Source organism: Ambystoma mexicanum, chromosome 3q, assembly GCF_040938575.1.
Source record: "Ambystoma mexicanum isolate Mex_15411 chromosome 3q, UKY_AmexF1_1, whole genome shotgun sequence".
NCBI lineage: Eukaryota > Metazoa > Chordata > Amphibia > Caudata > Ambystomatidae > Ambystoma > Ambystoma mexicanum.
Window position 1 is genome coordinate 914,343,490 of NC_090926.1, and position 21,800 is coordinate 914,365,289.

General features: G+C 47.4%; 1 protein-coding gene across 4 annotated transcripts in view; it reads left to right on the plus strand.

Annotated features, from left to right (window-relative positions):
* The first annotated feature begins 20,594 nt into the window (after positions 1–20,594).
* AMZ2 (archaelysin family metallopeptidase 2) overlaps positions 20,595–21,800 on the plus strand; it is a 591,533-nt gene continuing 590,327 nt past the window's right edge. For all 4 annotated transcript variants that reach the window (XM_069655060.1, XM_069655059.1, XM_069655058.1 and 1 more), the window contains exon 1: positions 20,595–20,680. The gene's annotated coding sequence lies outside the window, so the exon portion shown is untranslated. The remainder of the gene's footprint in view (positions 20,681–21,800) is intronic.

A 21,800-nucleotide genomic window follows, 5' to 3' on the forward strand; every position in this document is an offset into this window, starting at 1 on the left:
TTGCATTGTACACATATAGAGCAAGAGTTGACATATGATTTTACGTCTCTATACCGAGGGCCACCAACACCAGCGTTGTAGTAGAGCCAAAGTACGTTTCTGTCCTAGGTGTGCATGGATAGGGACATCATGGTACCATTCTAAGGCCTGATTATGCATATCTGGAGTAGGAAGATAAAGCTTCTCTTGAAAAAAGGGTAAACTGTCATGTACCACCAAGTTCCATTCCGCCAATTGTTCTCGGTAGTTGGACACCCAGCTGCGGATGGAGGACAACATATTGGGTGAGGGTGTACTTAGACAGATGAAGTGCTTTTTGTCAAGTAATGTGTCAGGGTATATCGGAAGGGAACCACCCCCCGGGGAACGGGACAAGGCATCGGCTTAACCATGCGTGCTGCCAGGTCTATGCTTGATGACGAAATCGTAGGCAGAGAAGAAAAAGTGCCAACGGACTTGTCTGCTATTGGCACATTTCATTGATGCCAGATCTTGCAAATTCCGATGGTCGGAATACACAGTGATTTGGTGAGCGGCTCCCAGGAGATGATATCTCCACACCTGGAAAGCCTCCTTTATCACCAATAACTCCTTTTCGGTGATCGTATAGTGCGTCTCTGCTGCTGTAAACTTGCGTGAATGATAGGCTACATGGTGTAATCGGCCCGAGGTTGGGCAGGCTTGGGAAAAGACTGCTCCCATAGCGAATGAGGAAGCATCAGCTTCCACAATGAAAGGTGCTTCTGGATTTGGATGTTGCAGGATAGGGGCTGACCTGAAGGCTGCTTTCAGGGTCTCGAATGCCTCCTGGTGTACGGACGTCCAGACGTAAGGGACCTGTCGACTGGTGAGAGAGGTGAGTGGAGCCGTGATAGAGGAAAAACCAGAAATGAAGTGCCTTTAAAAATTGGCAAAATCAAGAAAGGACTGAAGGGTCTTTACCGAGGTAGGGACCAGCCAGTCCAAGACTGCCCGGATCTTAGAGGCGTTCATGGCTAAACCCCCTGGAGTTACATGAAAGCCCAAGAAGTCAACTTGAACAACATGAAATAAACACTTCTCAAGCTTCGCACACCAGGCATGGTTACGGAGCAGGGTATGTCGTAAATCTCCCGTCTCACCTGGGATTGCTTCTTGCTCTGTTCCGCGGGAGGATTCCTCTTGTGGACGGATCGGGTCTTGTATAGGCTCGCTCGAGTCTCGTCCGACTCCAGCACGCGTTCAGAGTTCCAGGAAGGTCGCAGTTCCGGGATGTCCAGGAAGAAAGTAGTGGTCGCTAGGGTTGAGGATTCCGGGAGCAGATTTAGAGGGGAAAGGTGGAAGGAAGGAAGAAAGGACGAGGAAACTAGGAATAGTGGATTTGCCGAACAGCACACACACGTCAAGTCACTACCTAATGATAGCGTTGAGAGGCGCGGGGCCGCTGGGGCCGCTAGGGCGTGGCCAATTTATAGAACGTGCCGTGTCCGACGTAAAGGCTGGTGCGAGGCAAGTCACTTGGCACGGCCATGTTGGGAGTAACAAGGAATACAAGCCCCGTCGCGATAAGGACCAGGAAGTCCAGAAAGGGCAAGTTCTATGGTTCATAACAGCATGCCTCCTCCGAAAACCTGTTCCACCAGGTTTGCCCGGGTGTATGAGATGGAATCTCCTAAGCAATCGAGGGGTATTTAGGTTAGAAACTGGTTCCCAGGTTCTCTCGCTAGGAGGATATCCTTTCCATTCAACCAGGTATTGAAGTCGACCCTGTTTATACCTGGAATCGCATATTCTGGACACTTCATATTCCAGTTGATTATCCACAACCACAGGACTGGGTCTGCAGGTTTTCCGGGTGGATCGGATGTAGGGTTTCAATAGAGAAGTGTGAAAGACTGGGTGTATTCTCTTCCAGGAGTCTGGTAGCTTGAGCCGGAATGAGACAGGATTGATGATTTCCTTTATGGAAAATGGTCCATTGTACCGGGGGGGGGTAATTTGTTTGGCCGTAGATGTCATGGTAATAGTTTCGAGGACAACCAGACTTGATCATCAAGGGAATAAGAAGGCGCTGGTCTTCTTTTGGAGTCCGCATAACGCTTAGTGCGTGTCTGGGCCTTTTCCAATTGTTCCTTGGCTTCCTTGTGTATGTTGATGAGAGTCTCAATCCCTGAGTCGAGAGTAGGTACTGGTGTGGTTTGTGGAAGAACAGAAGGTAAAACGGACGGGTGAAAACCTTGACTGCAATAGAAAGGGCTGACCTTGACTGCTGAGTGATCGGAATTGTTGTAGGCAAACTCGGCCAAGGGCATAAGGAGAGACCAGTCATCCTGAACCTTGGTGGCAAAACAACAAAGATATTGTTCTAGAGTCTGATTTACACGTTCACGTGATAACCTGATGAGAGAGCGCGTTGGATCCCTAGAATTCGACACAGATGTTTCCAGAATTGTGAGACGTATTGAGGTCCTCGATCCAATATGATCTTGGAAGGAAGTCCATGAAGACGGAAATTGTGTTCCAGGAAGATTCCAGCAAGTTCTGAGGAGGATGGTAGTTTATACAGAGGCGTAAAATGAGCCATATGAGTGAACAAGTCTATGGTTACCATGATGGTCATATATCCTCGGGAAGGTGGTAATTCCACAATGAAGTCTGTAGCAATGAATTCCCATGGTCTTGTTGGCAGCGATGGTTGCAGTAGAAGACCCGCCGGTCTCTTGTTATCATGTTTGTTTTGACTGCAGACAGCACAAGCTTTGATGTACTGGTGTACGTCGGTCTTCATTCCAGGCCACCAAAACTATCTTTGTATAAGACGGAGGGTGTTAGTTATGCCACGATGTCCGGAGTGAAGGGTATCATGGCAGAGGTTTATCATCCTTCGTTGTAATTTCTGTGTAGGAATGACCAGTGCATTGTCCTTGAATAAATATCCTTCCTTAACTCTTAGGTTCCATGGATTCTTCCTTGAAATATCCTTCCAGAGGTCAGAGGACTGGGTTTGCACTTGGATTTCTTCCAGGAGGTTGACTGCTTGAGCTACAAAGATCGTGTGGGGAAAAATCTTAGGATAGGCCTTGTCTTCAGTGGTTACATAGTCAGGACGTCGAGATAAGGCGTCAGCAATCATGTTTTGTGATCCGGGAACATGAGTGATTTGGAATTGGTACTGGGCAAAGAAGTAGGCCCAACGGGCCCGACGACTGTTCCTGCACTCCAACGACTGTAGAATTTGAAGATTCCGATGGTCCGTGCGGACCTGAACTGGATATCTAGCACCCAGAAGTAGATGTTGCCATTCAGTGAAGGCTTGGTGGATGGCTAACAGTTCCTTTTTTCAGAACGGAATAGTGTGTCTCACTGGGAGTCAGGGTTCGTGAGAGGTAAGCAATGGGGTGTTCCAGTTTAATCCTCAAGTACCTGTTTCAAGACCGCTCCTATGGCGTAGTTAGAGGCATCCGTTTCCACTAGGAATGGGCGATTTATGTCGGGTTGGGCCAGGATGGGGGCTTGCGTGAACTCTGTCTTCATTCGTTGGAATGCTTTATCTTGCGGTGTAGACCTGATAAAGGGGGTGTCTTTCTTCAAGAGAGCAACGATCGGCGAACGATCTCGGAAAAGGTAGAAATTAACTTCTGGTAGAAGTTGGCAAGCCCCAGGAAGGAACTTGTTTCACAGATGTGGGAGCGGGCCAAGCCAGTATGGCTTTTACCTTTGAAGGGTCCATACCAATTCCTTCTGGGATAAGGATGAATCCTAGGTAGTGAACAGAAGTAACGTGAAACAAGCATTTTTCGGGTTTGGCTAAAAGTTTGTGTTCCCGGAGTCGTCGTAATACTGCCTTTACATGTTCTTCATGCTTTAGTAGATCCTTGGAAAAGATCAATATGTCATCCAAATAGACAATGACGAAGAGGAATAACATGTCAGAAAACACCCTATCCATAAAACGTTGAAAAACTGTGGGAGCATTAGCTAGTCCAAAGGGCATGACTAGATATTGATAGTGACCAAAGGGTGTTCTAAAGGCTGTTTACCATTCGTCTCCTTCCCGGACACGGATTAAATGGTAGGCACCCCGGGGATCCAACTTCGTGAATATTACGGCGCCTCTCACAGCTTCCTGGATATCCGAGATCAGGGGCAGTGGGTACCGATCTTTGAGGTGTATTGATTTAAGCCACGATAGTCGAGGCAAGGTCTGAGTTCCTTGGTGTCCTTCTTGGGAACGAAGAACAATGAAGCACCCGCTGGAGATTTTGAGGGTCTTATGATGCTGTTTTCAAGATTGGTGTCTAGGTATTCTCGGAGGGCCTTTTTCTCAGGTTCAGAAAGAATGAACATTCTGCCGAAGGGAATCACTGCTGAGGGATCTGTATCTATGGCACAGTCTTCAGGTCTGTGAGGGGGTAAGGCCTGGACTATAGCAGTTGAAAATACATCAGCATATCCCTGATAGGCCTCTGGGACTTGTATGATATTGGAAACCATGAGTGGTGTTTCCTGGTCTGTTAGTGGTTCTTTAGGAGGTGTCGAGGAGGGATCCAGGGATAGACATACAAAACTCTGAGCCCAGTAATAGTGATCCTGCTGTCCAATTGATATACGGATTGTGCTTTTGTAACCAGGGCATACCCAATACCATGGGGTAATGGGCTGACTTAATGATGTCGAATGTAATCCGCTCTTGGTGATGGTTTATGGAAAGTTGGATCTCTTTTGTCTGCAGGCTTATGGGTCCTGAAGAGAGGGGTCTTCCGTCGATTGCTTCCACCGGCTGCATGGTACTTCATGTCTCGTACGGAATATGATGACTAACAACCCAGTCTTGATCAATGAAAATTCCCATAGCTCCGCAGTCCACCAAGGCCAGAATGGGATAGGTCTTATTCTTGGAGGGCGACAGGAAGGCATGTAGTATCACCAAATTGTGTTGTCCAGGAGAGTTCAAGGATGGAATTGATGTGGAGCAAACATCTCTCTCCCGACACCTCGCTACATCTAGGATCGGGAGCTGGCATTTCCCGAACGCTGTGGAGGGGCTAGAGGACATTCTCTAACAAGGTGTTTATCCGAGGCACAATACATGCACAGGCCTGTGTGGATCCTTCTCATCCTTTCTTGTGGGGAAATAGGTCCACGGAAGGCTCCTATTTGCATGGGTTCTGGATCAATGTCAGGGGTTGGGGCAGGATCGGTTTTTACAGAAGTCTCAAGGGAGTTCTTTTGGAAGGGTATCTTGGTCGTTCTTCTTTCAGCCTTTCTTTCCTGAATTCGGAAGTCTATTTGCATGGCTAGATCCATAAGAGCCTGGAATGAGCTAGGAGGAGCCACTCTGGCTAATTCATCCTTTATATCCTCATTTAGACCCCTGCGAAATAGAGTGAAACTTGCTTCTGAGGACCAATCTGCTTCCTTGGCCAGTTGTTTGAATCTAGTAACATACGTTAGCATATCCTGGGATCCCTGTCGGAAATCAAGTAACCATTCCTGAGCACTATAAACCTGTTCTGGGTGGTCGAACATAGTTTTCAGTGCCTGAATAAATCCATCATAATCATCCAGGAGGGCATCTCCAGAGTTGAATAGGGGAGTGGCCTAGGTCAACGCGTTCCCTGTGAGGTGCGAGATTATGAAGCCCACCTTCGCCCTGGAAGTTGAAAAATATTAGGGCTTAAAAGTAAAATGCACCAAGCAGGAATCCAGGAATCCACGTAAGGACTTTGCCGAGCCATCATATTTGTCTACCACTCCATCCAGTAACACACTCTCCTTGTTAGCGGAGTCGCAAGACAAAACAAGTTGCTTTAACGCAGCAGTCTCCGATTTTAAGTTCTGCACTTCAGTTGTTAGTTCTTGCATGCCACGCATGAGGTCCTGGACTGCTTTCTCCAGAGCAGTATCAGTGTCGGTCAATTGGCGTCTCAAACTGTCGCAAATCCTCCACCGTCTCACCTGGGATCGCTTCTTGCTCTGTTCCGCGGAAGGATTCCTCTTGTGGACGGATCGGGTCTTGTATAGGCTCGCTCGAGTCTCGTCCGACTCCAGCGCGCGTTCAGAGTTCCAGGAAGGTCACAGTTCCAGGATGTCCAGGAAGAAAGTAGCGGTCGCTAGGGTTGAGGATTCCGGGAGAAAATTTAGAGGGGAAAGGTGGAAGGAAGGAAGAAGGGACGAGGAAACTAGGAATAGTGGATTCGCCGAACAGCACACACACGTCTAGTCACTACCTAATGATAGCGTTGAGACGCGCGGGGCCGCGGAGGCGTGGCCAATTTATAGAACGTGCCGTGTCCGACGTAAAGGCTGGTGCGAGGCAAGTCACTTGGCACGGCCATGTTGGGAGTAACAAGGAATACACATAAGGTCACGATAAGGACCAGGAAGTCCAGAAAGGGCAAGTTCTATGGTTCATGACAGGTTAAGCACTTCTCGAACATGAATCACATGTTCTTGCATGGACGGAGAGAAAATCAATATGTCGTCTAGGTAGACGAAGAATACATCCAGGATGTTGCTGAAGATGCCGTTCATGAACCTTTGGAACGTGCCAGGTGCGTTACATAGGCCGAACGGCATAACCAGGTATTTATATAACCCGTACCTGATACAAAATGCTGTCTTCCATTCATCACCCTTGCGTACCCGGAAATGGTTGTAAGCACCCCTAAGATCTAACTTAGTGTACACAGAAGCATGGGTCAATCGGTCTAGTAATTGACCAATGAGAGGTATGGGATAGCGGTCCTTAATCGTTATGGCGTTCAGTCACCTGTAGTCGACAAAAGGACGAAGATCCCCTTCATGTTTCGGGACAAAGAAGATAGGACTGGCTGCAGGTGAAGCAGAAGGCCTGATGTGACCAAGGGGTAAAGCTGTTTGTATGTATTCCTTAAGAGCCAGATCCTCCGTAGGAGATAAAGAATATATCCTCCCCGAAGGTATGTTTGTGTCGGGTAAGAGGTCTGTTGGGCAATGATAGGGTCTGTGGGGTGGGAGGACCTCTGCACATCCCTTATCAAACACCTCTTGGAAATCAAGGTACTCTGCTGGAATCCATGTTGCGATGGTTCCCACTGCCGGGGTAGATCGACATAAATAGATGGTGACTCGTTAAGCGTGAGCTGAGCAATGGCTCCTAGTACTTGAGACAGCGAATCAGTATCAACAGAGTGTGTGAGACAGAAGGACTGACAATGGGCAGACTCAAAGAACAACTGGCCTGAAGTCCAGTCAATAACAGGGTTATGGGTACGCAAGCAAGGTATTCCAAGAATGAGTCCGTATTGAGGTGTGGTTATTAAGTTGAAGGTAATAGTTTCTGTATGTGTGTCTTGGATAACTAGAGACAATGGAGCTGTTTGTTGTCTGATGGGACCCGAGAGGAGGGATGTACCATCTACCGCTTGTACTGGCTCTGGTTGGTTCTTGTTCAGCAATGGTAAATTGAGTGTGGCGGCTAAAGCGATGTCTATGTAGTTGCCGGTAGCCCCAGAATCGATGACTGGGTGAACCACATGTTTGTTGTCAGGAGCAAAGAACAGACTAGCCTAAATTGCAATGGGTTTCGTGGCTCCATAGACGAGGGGGGTCGGATCCTGGCCCGTCCGTGCCCCAGAGTCTCGGGATGGGCCTTCGGAAAACCATGTGTTTTGAGCTTTGGACAGCGAGGACATTCTTTAACATAGTGTCCATTAAGGCCGCAATAGAAGCAAGCGTTAGCAGTCCTCCTTCGCTCTCTTTCCGTGGCCGTGATCGGGCTACGAACCCCGCATATTTGCATGTGCTCTCCTGGCGATTCGGTCATGGAAAGGGACTGACAGGGGGCAAAACAGGTCTCTGCCTTACATTCAGAGCGCCTGGCATCAACTTGCAGGGCCGGATCTACAAGTTCATGATATTGGATGGGTAAAGATGAGACCACAGCAAGAGCATTCTTCATGGCATCATTCAAGCCTTTGTAAAAAACCACAGCTTTCTTATCCTCGGGCCAAGCCATTTCGACAGCCAACTGGTTATATCGAGTGATATATTCAAGGAGTGATGTTTTGCCCTGTGATAAGTTGAGGAGCTCAAGGTCCCGGGACTGTATTTTGTGCCGAATGTCAAAGACCTTGGTCATCTCTGCCACCAGGAGATCAAAACCGTACAGAATGTGACTGTTGTTTTCAAGCAATGGATTGGCCCAGGTGGCAGTGATACCACCCAGATGTGACAATGTAAAGGCTGCCTTGGTGGTAGCGTCTGGGAATGCCTGTGGTCTACACAGGAAGTGCAGTTTGCACTGGTTTAGAAATGTACAGAATTTATGGGGGTCTCCCTGAAACTTGTCGGGAGCAGCCAGTGGAAATGGAGTGGGAACATAAACCTGTGTTGGGACAGGAGGAGGATTTGCCTGAGAAGCACTGGGTTGTGGTGGTGGATTACCAAACTCGGGGTCCGCCGGTAGTGCATGGCGTTCACTCTGAATTGTGTATAGGCGTTGATGGATCGCCGCCGTGGTGGCCGCCATGTCCGATCGCAATACAGAAATGGCTTGGACTAGAGCAGCCACAGGGTCCCCGGCGGAGGGATCCATACTCCTGGCTAATATAGGCTTCTCAGTCTGTCAGGACTTGAGAGTAGCGTGGAGTATGAATACCTCTGTCCTTAAGCAACCAACAGCGAGATACAAGATACTCATTGTTCGAAAATTAGGGCCACAGGTGGCAGGAACAGGAACACCAGGTCCTCCGAGTGGCTGCTGTAAGGAAAATGGGCAGGTTAAACAACTGATTAATGCATGCCTCACTATCCACAACATGGGACACCAAAATACACCTACTGGCCAGAGCGGTGGAAAGTATTATGGTCTGGGAATCCTCAATGTAGTCCCTGTTCTCTTGGTGAGCTTAGGTAGAAGGACAGAAATGGGTGTTGGTCATGAAGAGCCGATCAGCTCACCGGCAGCACCTGAACAGATATAGTAGCAATCCGGAGGCCCAGACTATATGAGGCATGTGTTCCCAAATACGGAGGTTCAGAAGTCAATGGGATCCAAAGCACAATCCGTGAAACAGTCTGTGGTCGTAGGAAAACAAGATCAGGCTAAGACAAAGCAGAGAGGGGCTAGGCAGTAGCAATCCGGGTAACAAAGTCAGTGGTCGTAAGGCAAGAGGTCAGTAAGAAATGCAACGTAGCCAGAAGGGAGAAGCAAAGCAATCCAAAACAAAACGAGGTCTGTGGTCAAGGTAACTTACAGAAAGGTCCAAAGATTTGGAATGCAAATGCTGTGATTACAGCTGAGAAGCACTGATGCATGGAAGCCGGCGTTTTTATGCCATAGCTACGCGGTCACGCAATCACGGTCCATGCGTCACGTGACGGAGTAGCATTGTTCGTTGTCATGGATGCGGATGTGGACGCGAAGTATTCCGCGGCAGCATGTCGGGTGATCAATTGCCTGGGCTGGAGCTCCTGATGATTCTCGTCACAACGGGCCCCCGCTGGCCTGCCCCTCGTGCATACAAGCGCCATGGGAGATGCCACGGGCGAGCTCCCGTCCAAAATCCTGGCCGCGCCCTCCCATACCTCCGGTGCTGCAGGTGAGCAACAGGACGCCCAGAGGGGAATGTAGTCTGCTTCTTAGGCAGGGGCCGCGACCGAGATACAGAAGGCCTCCAAGAAGGGGTTTGTGAGGGGGGAGACATCTGCATGACAAGCGAGATAGTGACAAGCTGTTACGCTCACCTGGACCCCACAGGGGGCGTCGAACAGAACTGGACTGCTACGGACTCCACCAGCGTGACTCGTAGTGCAGTGATGGCTGACTGGACTGGCCCTCCTAGTTTCGTCTGCTTGACCCGTAAGAATAATCTCCTAAAGGCAGGAAAAAGGGAATTAGCCACACGTGGGCGAGAGGATACACGCACTCTGTTCCCCACTGAACACCTCCTGTATTCCCTTTCACTGGTCTCACCTTATAGTTTGAAAAGATGAGCTCTCCATACTGCGTGGAAGGCAGGTGCGCGTAGAAAACCAGTTACTTCACTGGTCTGAAGGAGTTGGCCGAGTTACAGACAACTGATGACTCCGAGGTAAGTAGCATATAGTTCTTTAGATTTCAAAATGTCTGTGATTCACTCTTGCCCCTCTTTTCTCCCTTTTTTTCTTGCAGCTTGAGCCGAGGGATGATCACCTCATTGGAAGCAGAAGCGCTTAGGTAAGAGTCCGTATTTCCCAAACTGTCCGTCAAAAAATAATGGCCCAAATGTATTTAACTGACTACCTTCTGTCTCCCTACAGGTGCGGCGTAAGAAGAAATGGTGTGCAGAAGAAGAATGCCTCGGGCGATGAACTCAAGTAAGTATCTTGCGGTGAAAGAAGATTGTCCTTGTTGGCAATTGGCTCACCTTGTTATTGTTTTGTCTTTTCAGATGCCAGGATTTCGGCGACGAGGCAATGGAGGCTGCGCCGGGTCGTGGAGATGCTGTGAAGACAGAGTATGGTGCGGCGCTGCAGCTGGCGATGCGACGCATTTGAATTTTAAGTCTTTCTCTCTATTCGATGGTGCGGCAGCTCTGAGAACTGCTGATGATCAAAAGGTAATGTTCTTGTTCTAACTTTTCCTTCTTCTTTCCCTTCTTACTAGGATCTGGTCCGGAGTCGAGGAGGACGTGGCTGAAGACAGGATGCTCGGCATGCAGGCACAGTGAGCGTTACGCTGCAGAAGGCAGAATAACGCGAAGCGTGTGCTGTTCATCGGGCGTGGTTTAAATAGCTTTCAAAGTAGTCCCAGGTGAAGTCCCAAAACCACACCCAAGCAAAAAATAGTCCCTAAAGAAAAGTAATCCCTTCCAGGCCTCACGATGGCCTATGCTTAAGTTCCTTGCAGCATGGTCTGCATGAGGTAAGTTTAACAATATGAGCCTGGCGCCTATGGCGCCAGGACCGCACCTATATAGCTCCTAACTGGGATTGTGGGAATCCCAGTGGGTGCTTGGATGCCTGTTTCCTGGGCAGATGGACTTGATCCTGATGTCCGGGTGCAGGCATCATGACAGCAGTGCACGTCTACCATCATATTATTCATCACAAGCAACAGAATTAGTGGCCTTAATATTGGCATTGGAGCACAGCAGGGAGAAGGAAGTGACAATTTATTTGGATTCAGCCTTTGTGACATCCACAGTGCATTCAGGGCTGCTACGTTGGATGAGGAGGGGCTTCAGGCATGCTGATGGGTCACTGGTACAGCACACACTCCTATTGGGCAGATTGAAAGAAGCAATAGACCTCCAAGAGTAAATAGCAATAGCGAACTGCCAAGCACACACAAAGGGGGAGGACCCCATCTCCAGGGGTATCGAAGCAGCAGACGCGGAAGCAAAACACACCACCTATTTTGGGGCCATTTTTAGAAATGGAGGCATTGTCCCATGCGCAAGATTATGCAAGAACTATGATACTCAAGGAAGGGTACAACATATTACCAGTGACAAGATTAGGGAGCTTTACCCAGGGAAGAAAAAGAGCTGTGGATAAGGAGGGGATGTACAGTGTCTGCTACATATGCCCTATGGTGTCAAAATAATACAGGGAAGGTGGTAATGCCATTCTCATTATTGCACACTGCACTAACACAATTACACTATCAACCCATAGAGGAAAGGAGGTGCTTGCTGCTCATATTGGAGAAACATGGTTCTGTCCTAATTTGGGAGAACACGTGGCTGAATTCATGACTAATTGTCTAGTTTGTAAATAATATACTACAGGTCCTACATTATGGGTAGTGAGAGGAGCCATACCAACACCTGCACGTCGACGATATCGACATGGTCCAAGTTTGCCAAGGCTACTGCTACAAGATAGTGGTTGTATGTCCATTTTCCCGCTGGGTTGTGGCTGGTCCTTGTTCCCATCCCGCAGCCCCTAGAGTGGTGAAAATCCTGGTCCAGGAGATATTCCCACGATGGAGCATGAGTGAGGCCAATGAGATGTTCCAGCACATCACAACCTTGTTAGGAATCCCACACAAATTCTCCTGTGCCTATCACCCGAAAGCAAACAGACTTTGTGAGCCTCTCAACGGCTTGCTCAAGGAAGCTATAGCCAAAACTAAAAGGACGCTGAACAAAAATTGGCTCCATTGCCTTCCCTTAGACTTGTTCGCACTGCGCAATAAGCACGGATCCGACCACCATTTAATCCCACGTGAAGTGGTGACAGGACAGTGCATGAGACTTCCCATGGCTCCTCCCACTAGGGCAATTAAAGATGATGAGAGTGTTTCTGATGTATTGGGTTAGGAAATGTACTTCTATACAACTTCCTTGATTGCTAGTGCCTCTTATTTCTCGCCAGCTGCAAAGACAACAGGAGAGGCCTCAAGCCAGAGAAGAGAGACAGCCCGGAAGCCAACAAGGACTTACTTAAACCGCCACTTTTGTATCCAAGTGGACCAAGTACTTTTACTCAATTTCTCTAGAAAGTGGGATGCCCTGCGGTTCACAGCACCGCACATTGTGGAATTGATAAATGAGTGAGCAGTTAAACTGGTTGGGAAGAACACTTGGATCCACCTTGGTGACATAAAGCCCTAAAACAGTGACATCTCCTAGTACCGACATTGACAGGGCCAACGATCCACAAACAGAAGAGCAAAGCAATAACCTGGCATCAGCACAGCCCGGTAGAGGACACCCAATGGTTATTCGCTCACGGATAGGAGAGATAGGGCAAGGACCTCCTAAACATCCAGATTGAGGGTACACGGTCTGGTCTTTATTTCCGTACACATTCATTGTGAAAGTGCAACTGTTTTATTGCATTTGTTCCATGAATCCCTGTGATCCTCATCCCGAAACTTTCCACGGTCAATTTGTCCAATTTGTTAGGAGATCCAACACCACACGGGGACGTCATCCCAATGTGTATATCTGTGTCTTCATAGCATACCTGGCCCAAGTATATCCACACCTTGAAAGGGGTAATCCCTCAGTCCTTCATGTACTACGAGAGCCTAGAATAAAAGCTGTGTGGGAACAGCTATTCCATCTTGCTATGGCAGATTACTTCATTCGCGGCCCTTGAACTAATACAATATTAACCCAATAACACTTATTTTGCACATTTCAGGCGGGCAACTGACATCTTCAAGCTGCACCAGGATCCAAGCAGCCTAAGTCATGGAAACGGTTATTAGATGAGGGCTCATTTTGTCTTGGTTCTTATTTTCAAGTGCTGTTTTTGCTTTCATTTTCTGGCGAATATCCCTTGTATCTAGTGCTACCGCTGTATCCTCTACTAACATTAACCCAGCTTGAGCAGATGGAACGACCATGTACGGTGGACAGGGAAGCACTGCAAGCCCAGTAAGGAGAGGTAAGCACGGTGCTGATACAGACATGGGAGGGGTGAACCTATATCTCACTCATACGGCTTGAGTATCTAACAACATATGGCACAAGCACATAACCAAAGTAGGTAAGAGCTGCTGTGTCGGCTCACTAATGCCCTATGCCACGCGTGCCACCTGAAAGTGTATAGCAACTGAAATACCAGCAGCAAGAGCCCAATGTCATATGTACCCATCTATGGTTACAACCCAAGGAAGATTCCAAGGGAAAACAGCAACATTGAGATGGATATCCAAGGCAACATTTCCCAATGAAGACAGTTATATAAAGACTCTTAACATGATGCACAATTACTGGCAATTAGACCAGGCCATACAATACCTAACTGACGGCCCACAGAAAGGAGAGAGAAAAACAATAGCAATGAAGGAATTACCATGCCGAAGGGTGGGGTCAAGGAATATGAGAACTGGAATGTCGGGAAAGACCATAAATGCTTGTGTATGGTCAAGTATACACAGCTGACGGATGGAAGGGGGGAATAGTAGGTAGCAAGGCACACACCCTAATACAAGCACCGGTAAACACAGTACAAGGAGAAAATGACAAGTGCCTGAAGGAATGGGATGCAAGCACCAAGTTACTAACCTGTGTGGATAATGAAGCTAGACCAACGTGGACAATTGTGTGATCCAGAACGATTGAGCAGTAAAGGTTGGAGAAAACACAGAGTGCAGGCACACAGATAAGCATCCTGCAAAGAAGATTGGGACAGCAGTGTTAATGGATTATTATTGGGTGTGCAGATCCAAGGCATACGTGAAGCTGCCACCCAACTGGGGAGGAGCTTGCTCGTTGGTACACATCAATATGCCAGCACTGGTGGTGCCACAAAAGGACATCAAGATGGACGACTTCCCTAAAATGGATAAAAACAAAAGAAAGAGATCAGTGGAAGTAAGACAAGGGAAGAAAGAAGAGGTCAATAGAAGAGTGAAAAGAGACAACCATTTCTCATCAGAAGCATCACTGGACGATGTGCCACCTGAACACCGGCTGTTCAGTAGGACAGAAATGTTTTCGCGTCAGTAGTTCAAGCTGTGCAAACACACACAAACGCGAAATGGTTGCAGATAAGATGCGAGCTGATGCAGGAAATAAACTCAAAAGTAAATGGCTTCAATGCGATAAACGAAGAGCTCCGAGCAGAAAGGTTGATGGCTCTCCAGAACAGATATGATCTAGACCTTCTCACAGCAATGGAAGGAGTTTGTGCCAAGATCAGGAGTTCATGTTGCACGTTCGTGCCTGCAAATGACTGAGAAAATGGCACACTGACAGAAGCAGTGAGAAGATTATCAAAAATGCATGCCAAAATGAAGGAGGAAGCCAAGGAACAGGAAAAGACTAGACCTGGTTGTCATACATATGGTCATGGATGCCAACATGACTGGCAGAATTAAAGTATTACTAAGGAAACTGATACTAGTAGGACTAGTGTGATTAAGATCTGCATTAGACAATGTTGCAAAACGACTGAGGAAATGAAAGGATGCATTTGGGTGCATGACCATTGTTGAGGCACCGATGTTCAAAAACACATTCACGGGATACGGTTTGAATGGTTGTCTAAGAGGGTATCTATCCGCATATGTGGATGTCACTGGCCCTCCAGTGGACTGTCCGAATAGCGAGTTGCTTTTTGTGTTTTGGGCCGTCATGTTCCTGGGTGTTAGGAGGGGCATTCCAGGGACCCTCTCCAACAGGTTGGCCGTGGAAGATTCCCTACAAAGCCTAAGAGCCCATTCCACAAATTTAAAGAGGGGTGCCGATAAAAGACATTTGTCCCGCAGCCACTTGGTCTACCATCCACTCTTTTACAAAGCATTACTGTCTGGATTCATCCTTTAACAAGAAAGGATGATTTGGGAAAGCAGTCTTATACTCCATCCATGACAAATCTTGAAACTGAAAATTCGGATTCCCTCCTCCAAAACCAAACACTGCTTTGGGAGTCAATCATAAGATGAGGAATATGTGGGAAGAAAAAATCCATTCGAAGAACAAGTTACTTTTGATTGGATGTTCCTCCCACGTATTCCTTATCGCCGCTCCCAGCCTACCCTGCTGTAGATTTTCCAGGCATTACACTTTACGCTCTTTGACAATCTAGTACTGTCTAGGAGTCACTAAGGCTCGTAATTCTGCATGAGGAAGGCGTGAAAACAGAACTGAAGCCAGTGGGTGCTGCGCGTGCTATATATACACCGACAATGACAGACTCAGGAATGGACATTGAGTCTACTGCATCAACGTACAGCGCCCTCAGTCAAAGACAAATTCTGTCACAAAAAAGATCTGAAGCAGCTAAGCTGGAAGATATATCATTAGATGAGGAATACGTGGAAGGAACATCCAGTCCAAAGAACGCTACATGGGGTAAGTAACTTGTTCCTCTAACGCATTGACTGTGGTGTTCTCCCAGCTTTAAACTTGCATAATAGGAAGCCTCCGTGCAATGCCACAAAATTATGTCATCAGTATACAATAAAACGTTGAGATTGTATTAAGCGCAGAATCTACTACTATCCCATCGCTTAGAATTTTGGTATCTTTGGGCCGACCCTAGTTCTTTACAGTTTGCAATTTCAGCCAAGGGTATCCGGTACAAGCAGTCCTACATTTTGATTGTTAATGTGGCTGGTGTTCCCAATGCTTCTACCAGACATTCATTGATAACATGGGATCTTCAGCTGAACAAGAAAAGAGGAAGGACTGATGAAAAGGACAGCTACTGCAGAAGTGAACAGGAGAGCACTGCCTTTTTATGGACACTAACTTAGGGAATTATGGAATTTGTAGTACAGTAAACAAACTTTGTAAAATATATGAGACTTACTAGTTACGGTCAAAATAAAGAAAAAGAGAGAACACATAATATTCCACTCTGTGCCCAACAGAATTGCCATTATATGTGCAGAACTCGTTTTTCCACAGCAAACTGAACCACTTCATAATACACCAACCTTCTAAACATGCTAGATATTACCTATCACATGAAAAAAGAGTTGTGATAAAGGGAGCGGATTATGTTTTATTGGGCGCGTTAAGTCTGAATTCTAAAATGTATAACTGCTAGTATATATTCCCCACAAAGACTCCTCCCGCACTGCCCCCTGTTGGGACTACAGCATGTAACCATGAGGGTGCATGCTGCGTCACGTACAAATATACAATAAACACTGGCGGATGGCTTCCTGCCCGCCAGTTGCCTCCCAACTCCATGTCTGAGGTCTCCTCATTGCAGCCCTGCAAACCAGCGTGCGCAATGCACCGAACATGCCGCTCTGCCTCCCCAAGCACCCTCACACCATGGGGGCCAGACAGGCCGATCCCCTAATTGTTGATGAGGATGGAATCCAGCCCGCTGATTCCAAAGCAGAGGACACACGCCTCCCCTGCCCACCGCCGGCCTCCACAGCATGCAGTGAAACTCGCCCCGGCCTCAGAACTGGAGCATGGAGGGAGGTAGTGAACTCCCCCCACCGCCGGCCTCTCCGACATGTGTTGTGCCGCTAGGCCCCTGCCGTGCACCTGGACTGCCTACACCCCCGGCGTGGAAATGATCTGCCGGCCTCGCCGGCATGCCAAGGATTGGCCAGCCTCTGCCAGCATGCACGTATCAGAAAATACTCTCGAATGGGGGTATAGAAGGCGCCCCCTCAGCCTGCAGCATCCCGTCTGGGGAAGAGGAGGTGCGGCCTCCGCTGGCATATCAAGCTGATGACCTGCTGCCCCGGAAAAGAGCAGGTGGCCTGGACCATTGCTTGAGAGACTCCCGCCTGGGTGAATCCTACACTTAACACAGCCTGAACCACTGCCTCTCCGGGGCGCCCCACCCACAAACATTGATGACTCCTGCAAGGGGGAAAGGAAGCAGTGCAGCTGTAGCCACATTACTATAATAACTTCCCGGCAGGGGGAAGAGCAAGCAGTGCGGACCCTGTCCGCTGCCGCCAGCTGTCCCCGCCTTAGGGAGGACCCCCAATAAAATCATCAATAAACACTCACCACTGCCTACAGTACCCCACGCAGCAGATGTTGTACCCAGTGGACCCGGGCTCAGCTTTTCCTGCCAGCACAGGGGTGCACACGCCATCTCTTTAAGAATGGACTGCTGCAAATAATGTCAAAGTAGATTTGGGCGTTAGAAGGCTCCAAAGAGTACCACCATGCATAATTAAAGCAGTCGTCCTGCATATGTATGTAGGCTTAAAGTTGACTCTAATGTGTTATGCTTGTCGGTGTTTGTTATAACCTTAGCATGGGATGTTGCGACTACAGCAGGTCCCCACACGGTTGTGTGCTGCGTCACGTGTAAATATACAATAGATACCGGCAGATGGCTTCCAGCCTGCCAACTCCATGTCTGAGGTCTCCTCAATGCAGCCCTACGAACAAGTGCATGCAGGGCACCGAACATGCCGCTCAGCCTCCCAGAGCACCCTCACACCAAGGCCGCCCCCTTTCCAACTCTACCCCAATAAGACTCATCTTTAAAAAAATATTTAGATCTCCCTCAGCCCTTTACAAAGACCCAGTCAGACCTGCGTTTATAGTCCCAGGCACACCCCTCTTAATTCTCTCATTGAGACCCCATCTGTGCATTTCAACAAGAAACATCAAGTGCAGGGCGTGTCCAGGGAGTGGCCTGGATTGGCACATGCATACATGACAACCCTCCCAGTTTAGGTGAGAGACTCCCAATTTCTCGGTGAAAAATATTGCTGTTTTTCACGTTCTCCTGCCTAAAATAATTCTAGCCCCAATGGATTCCTATGGAAAAATGTATGTCTCCTGATTTCTGTGAAGAAATCTCCCTCCTAAGTGTATTGGAATGTTGGCGTGTATGCACATGCTACTCCTGGAATCTGATTGGCCACCCCATTACCCCAAACTGTGATCGTTGTGAGTGTGTGTGTGTACTTCATGCCACGCCTGCAAAAAGTCAGGTCCTCACTTGGGCCACACCAGTCACAAATGTCTGGAAACGCCACTGGTCAAGTGGTGATATCCAGCAAATTCAAGTGATACCAAGTTGTTATGTTATGTTAACGGTACTTATATAGCGCACCAGCATCAACGGAATTGGTCCCCAGGCGCTCTGGAGGATCTGTAAATGAGAAGGTGGGAGGGGTTAGTAAGGTGAGGAGGCCGTAGGGTAGTGGGAGGAGTGGTGTACTGTTGGTAGCTTCAACTCGTTAGACACCGGGTGCTGAGCTTTGGTGCGAGTATTGGATCGGTGTCAGTCCGCGTGTGCTGTTGGTGCGGCTTATGTGTTGTTGCAGTGTGGTGAAGTGCGTGCAGCTTGTTGTGCGAGAGATGGTTGCGTGAGTTTTTTTAAGTATACAGAGAGTTTGAGTTTATATTGGTTAGTGGGTTATGTGACATTTAACATGAAAGCATTCACAGTTCTGTCTAAGTGTAGCACTTGCTGACCTACATAGTTCAGTCTGAGTGTGGCACTCACTAATCTTCACAATATTATCTAGATACTGCACAGGCTAATGTTCACAATTCTATCTAAGTGTGGGACATGCTAACATTCTCAATTCCTTTTAAGTGTTGTGCTTGGTAAGCTTCACAATTCCGTCTATGTGTGGCACTCGCTAACCTTCACAATACTATCTAGATGGGACGCAGGGCGAAGTTAGGAAATCTGTCTAAGTGTGGCACACGCTAACATTCACAATCCTGTCTAGATACGGCGCAGGCTAATGTTCTCAATTCTAAGTGTGGCACATGCTAACATTCAAGTTCCATCTAGGTGTGGCATATGCTAACATTCACAATTCCGTCTAGATACGGTGCAGGCCAATGTTCTTAACTCTAAGTGTGGCACATGCTAACATTCAACTTCCATCTAGGTGTGGCATATGCTAACATACACAATTCCGTCTAGATACGGTGCAGGCTAATTTTCTCAATTCTAAGTGTGGCACATGCTAACATTCAAGTTCCATCTAGGTGTGGCATATGCTAACATACACAATTCTGTCTAGATACGGCACAGGCCAATGTTCTCAATTCTAAGTGTGGCACATGGCAACATTCAAGCTCCATCCAGGTGTCGCATATGCCAACATTCAAGTTCCATCTAGGTGTGGCATATGCCAACATTCACGACTCTGTCCAGATGCGACACAGGACAAAGTTAGGGATTCCATTTGTGTTTTACATGCTAACATTTACAGTTTCATCCAAGTATGCATCTTGCTAATATTCATAATCCCATCTAGATGTGAGACAAAGCTAGGAACTCTAACTGAGTGCAGTGCATGCCAACATTCACATTTCTAACATTTCAATTGGAGTTCTATCAAGTGTGCTGTATGCTAAGCCTTCCTAATGCCATCCAAGTAGGCAGATGCTGACATTCACAAACCTATCTAGATGGGACACAGGCTAGCATCCACAATTCCCTCCATGTGTGACACTTGTTAACATTGACTAGTATGTTAGGATGCAGTGCAAGGCAACATTTCAAACACGGTCATGGTTAAAATCCAGATTGTGGCATACATGCCAACACTCCCGATTTAGGCGGGAGGGTCCAGATTTTTCATTAGAAAATATTTCTACTTTTTTGTTTCTCCCGCCTAAAATAATGGTAACCCCAATGCAATCCAATGGGAGAATTTGGTTCTCCCGATTTCGGTGAGACAATCTCCCTCCAAAGCAATGTAGACTGTTGGCATGTATGTTGTGGTCACACAACTTTCTAAGTATGCATGGGCTAAGTCTATGGCAGTCTATGCAATGGGAAGGTAAGGTAGAGTGGTGGGGGCTTTTTGGTGTAACTATTGCCGAGGAAAAACACAGGTACCCTTCGTTACTCCTACTTTTCCTCGTCACAGTACTTACAGCCGAGGTAAAAACTGGGACGCAGAACTAAAGAAAGAGATGTACATACTGCGAAGAAGAGCATTGCAGAGTTCATGCCCCTGCGTGTATGTACCGGATCTGCTTGGCAAATTGTGGTCAATCCCGCTCGTGCAGCGGTCACAAAGTAGAGTGTGTTATAAGGCTAGTTAGGCTACTTGGAACGTAACATCACTTCTCGATAGATTTGTGCTGTGAGAGAGCCATACATCCTCCTCTCATCCAATTGGGAGAGTTCAAGAGATCTATCGTATCCAGCCCCCGGCCATCACGTGATTAGAAATCCCGCGGTAGGAAGTATAGGACGTGTGCTACTTGGAACATAACGTATGAATCACGTGATGATGATGACGCCTTGCTATGGCCGTTTTTCTACTAGGAAGTAGTGGCTGCCCTAGTTTATTTCCGTGTATTGCCAGGTAGATGTTTTATGTCACCGTATGCGTACAGATAAGGAAGTGGATGTGTTCAGAGTGTACATTGTGTGTGGGCTAGTGCGTTTTTTTTTATATAGGACTCGAACTTTTACTGGCTATCTGATATTGTAGATTGTCACTTTTGACAGATGCATGTGAGCTTGATTTCCTCCTACCTGGCAAGTGTAATACACAGCTTCCACGTGAACTCACATCGCAAGGGACACACGTCGCCATTTAGGCTTTTGATCCATCAGTGCACTGCAAGTCCATATGTGCAGGTCCACATTTATAACAAAGAATGAAACTACATGTCCCAGAATGCAGGACTGGTTGAAGGTGTCAAACATGGCATGTGACCAATTAGCTACAATGTCGTTTTGGCGCTGTGCACATGTTCATATTGACTGTGTATTGCAACATGTGTTTATAGTTTTTATCTTAATGCTGCCGTCTATCAATAGTGTTTACACTCACCTAAAATAACCATCACTCCAATGAAGAGCTATCAGATTTCTGCATTCCATGCGTGAGAAAAATCCATCCACGCCCTGGATTTGTATTCCTAAATTCAAAATGAAAAAGACAAAACTAAAAGTCCTGACATTCCAGGAAAATAACAGGACTGCATGGCTTTCCAATGCATGGAAGGGAGAAACTTGGGCAGTCTGCCAATGCAAGTCGTGCGTGCCTTATACTCACTCGCCCTTTGGTCTTCCCAAATGATGGACTGTATGTCTGAGGTGTGTTTAGGAAGATCAATTCTACCACTGGGTCTTCTCATGTTTCCCAATTCCATGCGCGAGGGAGCCACCCAGACTCGATTTTTTTCTTGGAATTCTGGAATTAGTTGTCCTTCATTTAAAATGGAAAAGAAAAAAATGACACGCCCCAGAATTCCAAGAAAAAAACGTCCCTGAATAACTTTATCACACATGGGCATACCCGCCAAGTTGGCATGTGTGACACACCAAGCCAGTCCAGGCTTTCTCCATTGCATGCTGGAATTTGTAGGACTATACATACAAAAAACCGAAACGACGAGCCTCAGTATCTAATGGGGAAAACCAAGACTGACTCAAGGTGTCACATATGACACAGGCAACTTGGCAGCTAAGCATGG